Below are 10,562 nucleotides of genomic sequence, written 5' to 3'. Positions count from 1 at the left end.
GACCAATATAATTTCATCTGATATCTGATGAAAAAATGCACTCTGTCTCCTCCTGAGACCCACCAAAACTTGTATTTTGTGATAATCTATGGTTAAAATTATTGGTAGCAGCAGGCTCTGAGGAAGAGAGAGATGGCTAAGAGGAGTTGCTGCAGCTGCAGCTTAGTTTTTCGGTTTTCTTAACTGCAAAGAGCATTCTTAATTCAAATAATTTACTACTCAAATATTTATTTTGCAATAAACATTTTATTATGGGGAACTAACTAAAAGAGCATCTGTTAAATTGTTTTAAATAACTGTATCGCTTAATCAAAACAGGTTCTCAAGTTGAGTTGTTAAAAGTTTCATTTTGAAGGGTTTCAGCATTTGCATCTGCTGAATGATTTATTTCCCTGACATTAGCTAAGTATTATGGGGGAAAACACAGTTCGACCTCAGGCGAGCTGGTGTGAGACGTGAGATTGTTCCAGGTTGAATTTTCCTTTTTAAATTTTTCATGAAATTCTCTCAGCAGGGCTACTGTTCATCTCTGAAAATATTTTGAACCTAATAACTGTAACTGCTTCAGTCCAACCATCAGGAAATAAACTCAACAACACAAGGGAAAAAACTCCTCCACTGAGAAACATGCATTTCATCAATGCTCTCTTCCTGCTTTTATTGCACCATAATAACACTGAATAGGTTTAGGGGCCATCAATTGCAAAATTATCATTTTTCACCAAAGCAACATTATATTAAATGCTTAATTATTCATTACTAATGCTTGTCATGGTGAAAGATTGGCCCCAGTAATTTTTAAAGCGGTAGGCCTGGCTTTTCTTCCTTGAAGGTTAATGGCTGAGCCCTCGGTTTCATTAGCTTCCCTAAACGTAGCACACCTCATATGTCACAGCTCTCATATGTTTGCTTTCTTGCCTCTCCCTTAGTGACTAAATAATAGCAAAGCTAAATATTTGGTAGGGTCTGTTGTCTGGCTTTGTTTGGGTGTTTGCCTGGGCATGAATTGTTCACCCTGACAGTAAAGATGGGCATCAGCAAGAGTGAGGTTGGGGGCTTTGTAAGGTATAATCATTCTTGGATAGACTGAGTTATTCCTGCTGAGGCATTTCAAAAATTGTGGCACTTAGCTTTAAATGGAAGAAGGCGCACTGAGATTATGAGCAAATTATGCAACTTGCAGAAAGCTATTTACTCATTTGAAATTACATGCATGAAATATTGATGGTGCTTTAGTTACATGATGGCGATAAAAGTGGGCTGCGTTCAGTCTTGTAGGCTACAAGGCCACAGGATTACAGCCTTACGCTTTTTCTCTATAAACCTTCAAGAGTTTCAGGTTTGTATTTTGCAGGCCAGTTTCAATATAACCAGTAAATACAGGGTGAAGGTTGTTTGGAGTTTTTCAGAACCTTAACAACATAAAAAATCCCATGTGACAGAGAGGTCATTCATTTCACTGACATGGAGAAGGGTTGCATTTTTACTATGGCCAGAAGAAATTGCTCCACATGTTGTTTTCATAGTGCTGCACCCTTAGAAGTAAATGGTTTTGAATACATGATTTGCCCCACTGGATTTGGTCTACTTTTTCTTTTTGAGCTCTTCTCCGTCTCTTTCAAAAGAACAAGTTAAGCCTCAGTAACTGCACTGCATAGAACACTTATAAAAGACTAAAGAACTAAAACAGCCACTAAAAATCCAGGCATGACAAAGTGGACTCGAAGACATTCTTTCCATGAGCTTTGCCATCACTGCTAGAGACTTTTCCATGTTAACTAACAGACTGGAGAGCAGTTTGATTTCTGAACCACTAGAACTTTCCCTTTAGCATTTGTTTTCCACTCTGTACCCACTCCACTGATGCCAAATGGGTGGCATCTTGTACATGATGCTAATTACTGAACTTGATTCCTATAAATAAAGCCAGCACTGTATAAATAATGAATTTTGAAACTAGCTATACATGTGCTAGTGTTCTATAAATATGAACGTGGTAATTTTCAGCAAAGCTATTCAGTGCACTTTGAAGGAGATAAATAATTAATAGGGATTCCATTTAGTTATTAAAGAGGCACTGTCAAGATAAAAATCATTGGAGTTTTTAACAAAATTCCCCGATTGCTAGCAGTCAGACTGATAAATGAAAACAGAACTTTTTGAAATATCTAGTTCAGGCCTTGCCTTTGCTATCTCTATTAATACCCGGCCCTTTATAGACAGTGATGGAAAAAGAGTATCTGTTCAGAGAGCAGATGTTTGCCATTTATGTGCTTTTCACTCAACCTGGAAAAGGAAGTAACTGTAACTGTTTTCCTAGTTTCTAAGTTTCACTTGTGGTTAGGGAGCAGCATTATCTTTCCCTTGCTTTTCCTATTCTCTTATCCTAAAAACTATGTTAAAAGTTTAAAGCGCCTTAAAGGAATGAAATTACACTTTTAATTAAGGAGATAAATACATTACCATTATGAGATTAGGGACCAAAATACTATGACATCCCTTTTTCAGGAATACCTTTCTTTAGCCTACAAAAACTGGGGAATAGTCCAGTAGTTCCCACATTTTGTAGCTAATATGCAGTTTTCTATTTCAGAGGAAATGCATGTAATAGAGGTACGGATTTTCTTCAATGAGTGACACAAGGAGCATAGAAGGCATGCAAAAGATTTCTCAGGTTTTTCACTGAGTACCAGGCTTCAGTGGGGAAACCAAGCTCCAGGTAGTTTTCAGGCAGGTGCATGAAGATCACAGGGATATAGTGGACTGTAATCAGGATGAATCATCCTTATCAGGACAGGGAAGCTTCTGGAGCTGGGAAATTTGGATTATTTTCTTCTAAGCACTTGGAAATAAGGAATTTGGACAATATGCTTAGGCTCTTCTTTTAGCTTTTAAACTAAACATAAACTATGTCCATTCAATAAGGCATGTTCTCTCTGTCTGTGAAGGTTAGGTCACACCACACAGGAGTTAATAGTGTTACAGCAGCATTACTCACTGGCTTTATTAGTTGTTTAGCTCAAACATACATGAAGCACAAGTGGATGCCAAGGTTAGTGTGCACATCTGAGAGCCCTGTGAAAGATTTAGGAGCTATCTAAGAATAACTTCAGGATTATAGGAACTAGGAGGTAGGAACTACATATTGACCAATATTCAGCTTATATTCAGAAATGCTTCCGATGCTGCTAATAACAGATATTAACTGCTGTACAAGCTGCTAGGTTGTTTCTGCTGTGCTCTCTGGGGAAATGTGAGCACAGGCTGAAAGAGCAGGTTCCAGTTCCAGAAGGGTACTGGTGTATGAGCAGAGCTGCTCGGCTCAGCTGCTGCAATGCCATGGTGCAAGTACACAGCTCTTGGTATGCACTGCAGCTGCCTGGAATACCTCTGTGTTGCACTGCATCATGCAGCATGAGCATGCCCTATGGGAAATAAGGGACGGTATTTTCCCTCTGGCATAATTAAGTGAATGAACTTAATCTGTTGTATTACTACCCATGCTTGATAAATATCTGGTAGTACACATGAAAAAATATTTTTTTTCCAGTAAATTTCTTCCCCATCAGCTTTTTACCTTAAGGGTGATTTTTATTTATTTAATTTTTTTTTAACCTGAATTGGCTTCATCTGTCCTTTTAGATAAAATCGAATATCTTATTTAATACTAATATCCAGCCTTGCTAAAGATCATGTTCTTAATGTTTTATTATTTTGTATGTAGAACATAATTAGCCATTTGTTTCCTAAACAGTTTTCATTACAGGTTCCAAATGAATAAGTAAATGGCGTTAACACCACCTTGACACAATTCTCTCACAGGAACATTGTATCATGTAAAGTAGTTTCACATTGTGACTGAAAAAAACCCCTCATTCTACTGTGCTAATTTCCTGTTCCTTTTTGAGGAGGTGTCTGCAGATAGACAGCACACTGCGTTGTCTGCTTTGAAGAGTAAGGGAGTTACATGGTTTCTTTTCCTCATGCACATGTCCACCTTCATCTGCCTGTGTGCTTTCATCTTGCCTGAATGCGTAGGCCAAGACTACAAGAAGGACTGGAGCAATGAAAATAGCTCTGTGTTTTCATAGAGTATTACAAATTTTCTTGCAAGTATGATAGGAAAATTAGTAAGTGGGAAGTGTCCCTCACTCTGGTCAGGGTCAGTTTGTTCTTGACAAAGACTGTCCTTCCCATTGTAACCCTCTTCTTAAAACCCTGCATCAAGACCTCAGAAATGTTTAGCTACCTCCAAAGAAGGAAGCCAAAGGGAAGATTCAGTGAATTGTCAATAAACTTTTGGAGAACTTTTTGAGCAAATGTGTATGCATTGGAAAATTCTGATTTGTCAAAACAGATTTTTTTTTTCAGAGAGGTGCTATTTTGAGAACATTATTTGAGAAATGGTTTTGAGGTCATGTTTGAAAAATCGCATCAGAGCAAAATAGATCAAATCTATTGATAGCCAAATTGTGAAAACAATGTAAGTAACAGCTATATGCAGGATAGTGATTATGCATGATCTTTCAGCTTCTCAGAAGAAGGGAAGAATGTGAAAATACTTGCACTAAAACTAAAGGAGGTAGGTTGATCTACTCTACACAAGTGGCTAGCCAATATATTTTTATTTCATTACACTTCTTAATATTGAAACTCTTGAGGAAAAAATCCTACTATATTCACTTCTGGTGTTTCAAAGAGTTATCTTTTATGCTTCCTTACAAGACACACACCAAAAATATGAGATGTGACACAAAACTGTGTCAAACATAATGGGAATGAAACATTCAGGTATTTGTCAGTCTGCCCATGTTGATCCATCCTTAGCCTATCTGATACAATCTTCTTTGCTACAGGCAAACCAAGATAGCACAGAAGAGTGAAAAGAGGCTGTAAGTGGAAGTGACATTTCCAGTACTTTTTTTCCCATGGATGTGCAGTATAAATTGAAGTGATTCGGAATTACTAAAGCAGGCTAAATCTCCACACAGGGTAAGTTGCCATATCGGCCAATGTAAATCAGTTTAATTTTGTGGCATTTATTTCCTTCAGTATTCAACCCAGAATGTATGTATATATACAGTAGGGTACATAAGATGTGTGTTTACATGAAAGCTTTGTTGTTATCCAAGATACCATAAAGAGCTCTGGTGTGTATTTTGTACAAAAAATAAGGGAAAAAAGCCAACCCACTGAGGGATGTAAATAATATTTGAGAGAATCCTTCATAAGTTTTAAAAATTAGAATTACATATTTCCTTAGAATTATTTTCCAAATCACAAAGAAATAATAATTTGTAGGGTTTTCTTCCTTTTGAACCCAACAAATTTTAATGCCAAAATGCCAAATGTAGCAATTTATTTATTTGTAATACATATAATAACATAATAAAATGTTTGTATAATATAAACTTATAAAATTTAAATAATCTATCATGAAGAAGCATTTTCATATTTGTGGTAATTATAACTAAGCACCAATGGTTTACCATGCCCTTTTGTTCCCAAGTCACTTGTGCTGAGTTCTGTCACTGTTCAAGGAATTCCTCCTAACTCAGGTGGGAAAGCCATTGATATGCAACCATGTGCTCTGTAGGTTTGAATATCAAAACAAGACAATTTTCTCTTTTAACAAAGTCCAAAAAAACTGTTGTGTTTTTTTTTTTTTGTTTTGTTTTGCTGTACCCTGTCATTCAATTCAGAAATATGCTGATGAGATCTGCACGCTGGGCAGGAGACTTGGCTGAAGGCCCAATTCATTTGCTATTTCTTCTTTCTTTTTTAAGCATTCAAGATGGCTTTTTTAGTATTCCCGGTGCAAACCCCAGGTATTCCCTCTGCTTCAGGTTATCCTCTTATGGATATTTTTCAACAATTCCAGAAGCCTCTAGTTATCCCATTTAACCGTGTAATGCAATCACAAAGCATGGCCAGGAATCCAGGAGAAGACAGGATTTGTACTGAGTATGGACTCAAGATAGATATTGGTTGCCCACAAAGGAAATGGGGTCATGAGACACTTGAGTCTTCATGTTGTTTGTGGGACCTCATTCCCAGATGCACAGTAGAAGTAACCTGCAATTTGAGCAAGGGAAAGATTGAAAGGCAGCAACAATAGCAGAAAGAATTGGTTTTGCATGTCATATTGATCTTGTCTATGTTCAGACAATGCTAATCTTTTGTTGTTACTATAAGAGAATACCAGAAAGATTATTTCCTTTCTGTTCAGATGATTCACAATTAAGAACTAAGCTGGAGATATTTATGTCAAGATTGTCTGACTGCCAGTTGTCCTAGGAGAACAACTCATATAACATCTTGGTGATGAGTCACGGAGGCTTGTGTAATAATGAAGCCGCAGAGATGTCCTAGTCTGAGGTCCCATAAATTTGAATAAATAAGGACAGACATGAAGATAGCTTGAAAGAACAAGTCTTTTGTTAATTCTTATAATTTTTAACACAAATCTGGTAAATTTTAATGTTTATGTTAAGAGCTCAGAATGCCAGAGATCTTTGTTTTTTGTAACAGCAAGTTTAACTCCTTCTCTTGGTTTTGGATAAAAGCTGAAAAAAAAAACAGGAATGTGCTATCAGATTCACAGAAACATGGACTTACAGTGTTTTTTGTTATGTTGAATGTCAGAACATTTACATATTGCCTTTCAAGTCCACGTCATTGTCTTTTTGAATTTGTGATCTGTGAAAGTTCAGCAATAGCAATTCTTAGCAAACACATATCTAATAATGTTGTAAAAAGTCCAAGTCCCTCTGGTAACTCCTCTTTCTGCAAAAATAAAAATCTCAGGATGTATGGCAAGATGCTAATGCAAGTTATGTTTTTCTTATGTTATTGAAACACTTTATTCTTTGTCTTGTCTATTTAAACTTTAAGGCTTGAATTCATCTCACCAAATGCAAATGTCTCTAGTGTAAATATTCAGCTCTGAGCTAGTCATCACAGTTTCCCTTTATAAAGAATACAGAAATAGGCACTTGTAGAGTTTGATTCAAGTAATTCTAAAGTAGACACATAAAACAGTCTAGATAAATCATACTTTAAAGGTGCCTATTACTTTCAAACGACCACCAAGGGAGACAAGGATGTTACTTGTCTCCAAATGAGCCCCAGGCATTTACTAGAAGTAGCCAGCCTCTGTTGGGCACTCTGGTGGGTATCCAACAACATGACAGGAAGAATAAGACTCTCCCCACCAGACTGGGTATTTTTGTTTATGTTACAATAATCACATGTGAGTGCTATGTGCACCATTACACCTCTCTGCGGCATTGATACTTTGGCCAGACTGCTCACTCTTTAGAGGTTTATCTATATCCAGTTGTTACTGCAGTCCTTATTCTGAAATATTTCTCTCCTTCCTTGCCTGGCTCCAGCTTTTCTGAATGCTTGTCTTGACTTATGGCCTTGATGCTTCTGCTGTTTTGTTCTGTGGTCTCAAATTGCTCATCATAAAGAGATAAACTCAAATTTACTAGAGGTAGAAGAGGTTTTAAGAAGTAAAGTTGTGGTATCTTTAGCCTTCTCTGTACCCCTCTCTACAAATAATCATCTCAGAGTAGTTGTACTGTCAACCCTTGAAGCAGTGCTGTGTTGTTGGGAGGAATGTTCAATTCCTTACACACATAATGGTAAGATAATTTTAGGTCATCTCAAGGACCAGAGCAGAGGGTTTAACTGAAAAATTGCTGAAGATGGTGATAGGAAATATCTGAGGACTGGTACATGTAAATCCAAGCCCATCCATCTCCTATGAGTTACCTTCTGTTTCTTCCCTGACATAAACTGTATAGTGGCAGACACCAAGAAACAGTTCTCATGTGGCATGGTACAAGTGGTAAAGAATGTAAACTGAGGGACAAAGGAAAAATGTTTGATAACTATTAGCTTAATCTACACAAGGATCACATGTCATCTACTTGATGTATCTTTTCCATATGAAGTCAATGCAGCTTTCTTATGGGTGAGTACAGCAGAATTTGGGCCCGTATTTTAAATATTCCTACATGTAATTAAAAAATGGTAATCTGGTACCTGATCATATTGGAAAAATATGCTTCGATGCATAGAGCTAATTATTATGAAAGATAATAAGCTTTCCATGTTAGACAGCTGCCCTGGATGGGAATATGTAAAGAACCCTTAACGTAAAAATTTCTTAGTTTTACAGCTTTTAAAACCTCATTCTCCACAAAAATCACAATTATTTGTAATTGTGTTTTGTATATATTATTTATTTGGCTTTTCTACCCCCATATTTTGCCTCAGGATAGCCTTTGAGATGAACCGAGTCATCTTGGTGAGTTTTTCGTGATGAAATATTTTTAAATAAATAACCTCTCTAATAATTGTGTGACTTGCCATCCATACTACATGCCTCTTTATGAAAAAACCCTTAATGCCAAATGTAAAGGAGGCTTGGGAGGTAGGGTGCCTAGCAATGTAGTGCCTGAGAGTTGGGTGGAATTAATAGTGCTGTTAGGCATATAAATTCCTTGGGCTGTGAGCAGTGAGGATTCTCAGCATCCAAGTCCCTGGCCAGTAGGAGGCTTCAGGCAGCTGGGAGGGAATGTGAGAGGTGGGTCTGTCTGAAACTGAGGCCAGAGTTCACAGTGCTGCTGAGAATCTCTGCCAAATGGGATTCTGAGTCTGTAAATTAATCACTAAAGTAATGCATTTAGGTGTATAAATACACATCAGCTTTTGTTTAAAAACAGGACAGGTTGTGGAAACTATACATACTTGAAATTGGGACCATCTTTTTTCTAGGTGTCACTAAGACTAAGGTCTTTGTGGGCCTTCTGTGTGTCAGATAACATGTTTGTGCATAACAACTGATAATACTGAAAACTGATACTACGACAAACCCAAAGGCATAAGGTTATACATTCACAAATCAAGAAATGCAAAGTTAATGTCAGAAGAGAGAATTGATCTCAAGGTATGATAAAAATGAAATGTGATAAATAAACAGTTATTAGAACAGAAAAGAGAATGGTTGAAAGTTTTAACAGTGAGGAAGATTCTCTATGGCAGGAGAGTTTAAAATTAAGATTGTAAGTTTTACTATGAGATATGATCTTTTGACCCTGATTACTGCATCCCTAGCATCTGAACACAAAAGATAGTGTATCAGAGAGGTGATTGATGGTTTGGAAAGGAGAAGAATATTAGAAATTCTGAGAGACCTAAGAGATAGAAACTAGAATGAAGGCTGAGAGGAAGAAAGAAAGTAAGAACAATTTGAGATGGGACATCTGTATGCAGCAACAAAAGGAAAGGGAAATGTGAACATGGGGGACAGAACAAAAACAGCACAGAAATGAGTATGGTGAGAGTATGTTGCTGCCTACTAACAAGATGTAGGGTAAGAGGTTTTCCCCTTTGGTCTATTTTCTGAGGGGAACTCTAGGACTCAGTGCCAACGATGTGAAGACAGCAGCTCCTGTGTCCCAAGAAGGCTCTTACATTGTAGGTTTCTGTGCTGTGTTTAAAGAAATAGCTGTATAGTTGATGAATAAATTGCTATTTCTTATCAGTAGAGAAAACAAATGAACATAAATTACATAAATTAAGTTAGAGCACTTAGAGGCTCTGAACACGATAGAGCCTACACTGTGCTTAACATCTTAACATTGCACGGCGAGAAGTAGCCCTTGCTCAAAGGACATTACTGTCCTGTATACACGCTCAGCATGAATTCGTTGGGGACTACAAATTATCCTGAGCCATAGAGGGGACAATATCTGTAATGCCTAATGATGTGATTCCCATTGGAGTGATTGTCTGAGTTGTATGTGCAATATTGACACTCAGGCCTACAAATGCAAAACTTTAAATCAAAGTTCCATCTTCACAGAATGCAAGATAAATACAGCAAAATGGTAAAACAATAAAACCAGAAAAGATTAAACTCTATGCCTTACAAACTGATTTATATACATGTGAAATAACTGACATAAGAACAAAATTACTAGCATGCATTTTTCATGTGCTAAAGCTATCTGCTTGGCAGCCTCTCAGAATATCCAGGACTTCTAGCCAACTAGAAGTGAAATGCTATATTCATTTGGTTATTGATACTTAGGAGAGGAGTGAAGAACTTTAAACAATTTCCTGAATATTTTACTCACTGATGTCCGGGAAGCTGCTTCTTTCTGAGGCACTGAATTTCATTGCATCCGTTGCTTCTGTTTGAGCTGGTTTTCCCAATCCCTCTGTTTATCGAACATTAAGCTAAGAATTCAAAAGAAAAAGAGAGAGACTATAAGTATTTGAAATAAAATTTCAGATCATTTTGGGTGGCATCAGAACTTTTAATATCTTCTTTTTATAGCCAAATGCACTGTGGCCTGAATACTTTTTCTTGAAGACTGCTGACTATTCTCTGAGGGCTTGTTGCTAGCACACAACATTAATCAGTATAAGATTTTATAAAACTTAAGGACAAAGAAGTTATAACTGTCTCATATCTCTCAGATTGCTTCCTGTTCCTTGTAACCATCATAATGCTTGGGAAATCTTTCTTAGCACATTTTGTGGAG

The 10,562-nt window shown here is 37.0% G+C and overlaps 1 long non-coding RNA gene across 1 annotated transcript; it reads right to left on the bottom strand.

The window, feature by feature from the left end:
- Positions 1 to 5,650: 5,650 nt before the first annotated feature.
- On the bottom strand, positions 5,651 to 10,245 carry LOC110361960 (uncharacterized). The gene is made up of 2 exons (XR_002418873.2): positions 10,152 to 10,245; positions 5,651 to 6,075 (listed from the first exon to the last, which is right to left on the bottom strand). It is a non-coding gene; the product is annotated as an uncharacterized LOC110361960 (long non-coding RNA).
- Positions 10,246 to 10,562: the final 317 nt, after the last annotated feature.

The sequence above is a fragment of the Columba livia genome, chromosome 3 (genome assembly GCF_036013475.1).
Source record: "Columba livia isolate bColLiv1 breed racing homer chromosome 3, bColLiv1.pat.W.v2, whole genome shotgun sequence".
Lineage (NCBI taxonomy): Eukaryota > Metazoa > Chordata > Aves > Columbiformes > Columbidae > Columba > Columba livia.
Note: the sequence above shows the minus strand (reverse complement) of the source record. Positions and strands in the feature narration are given on the sequence as shown.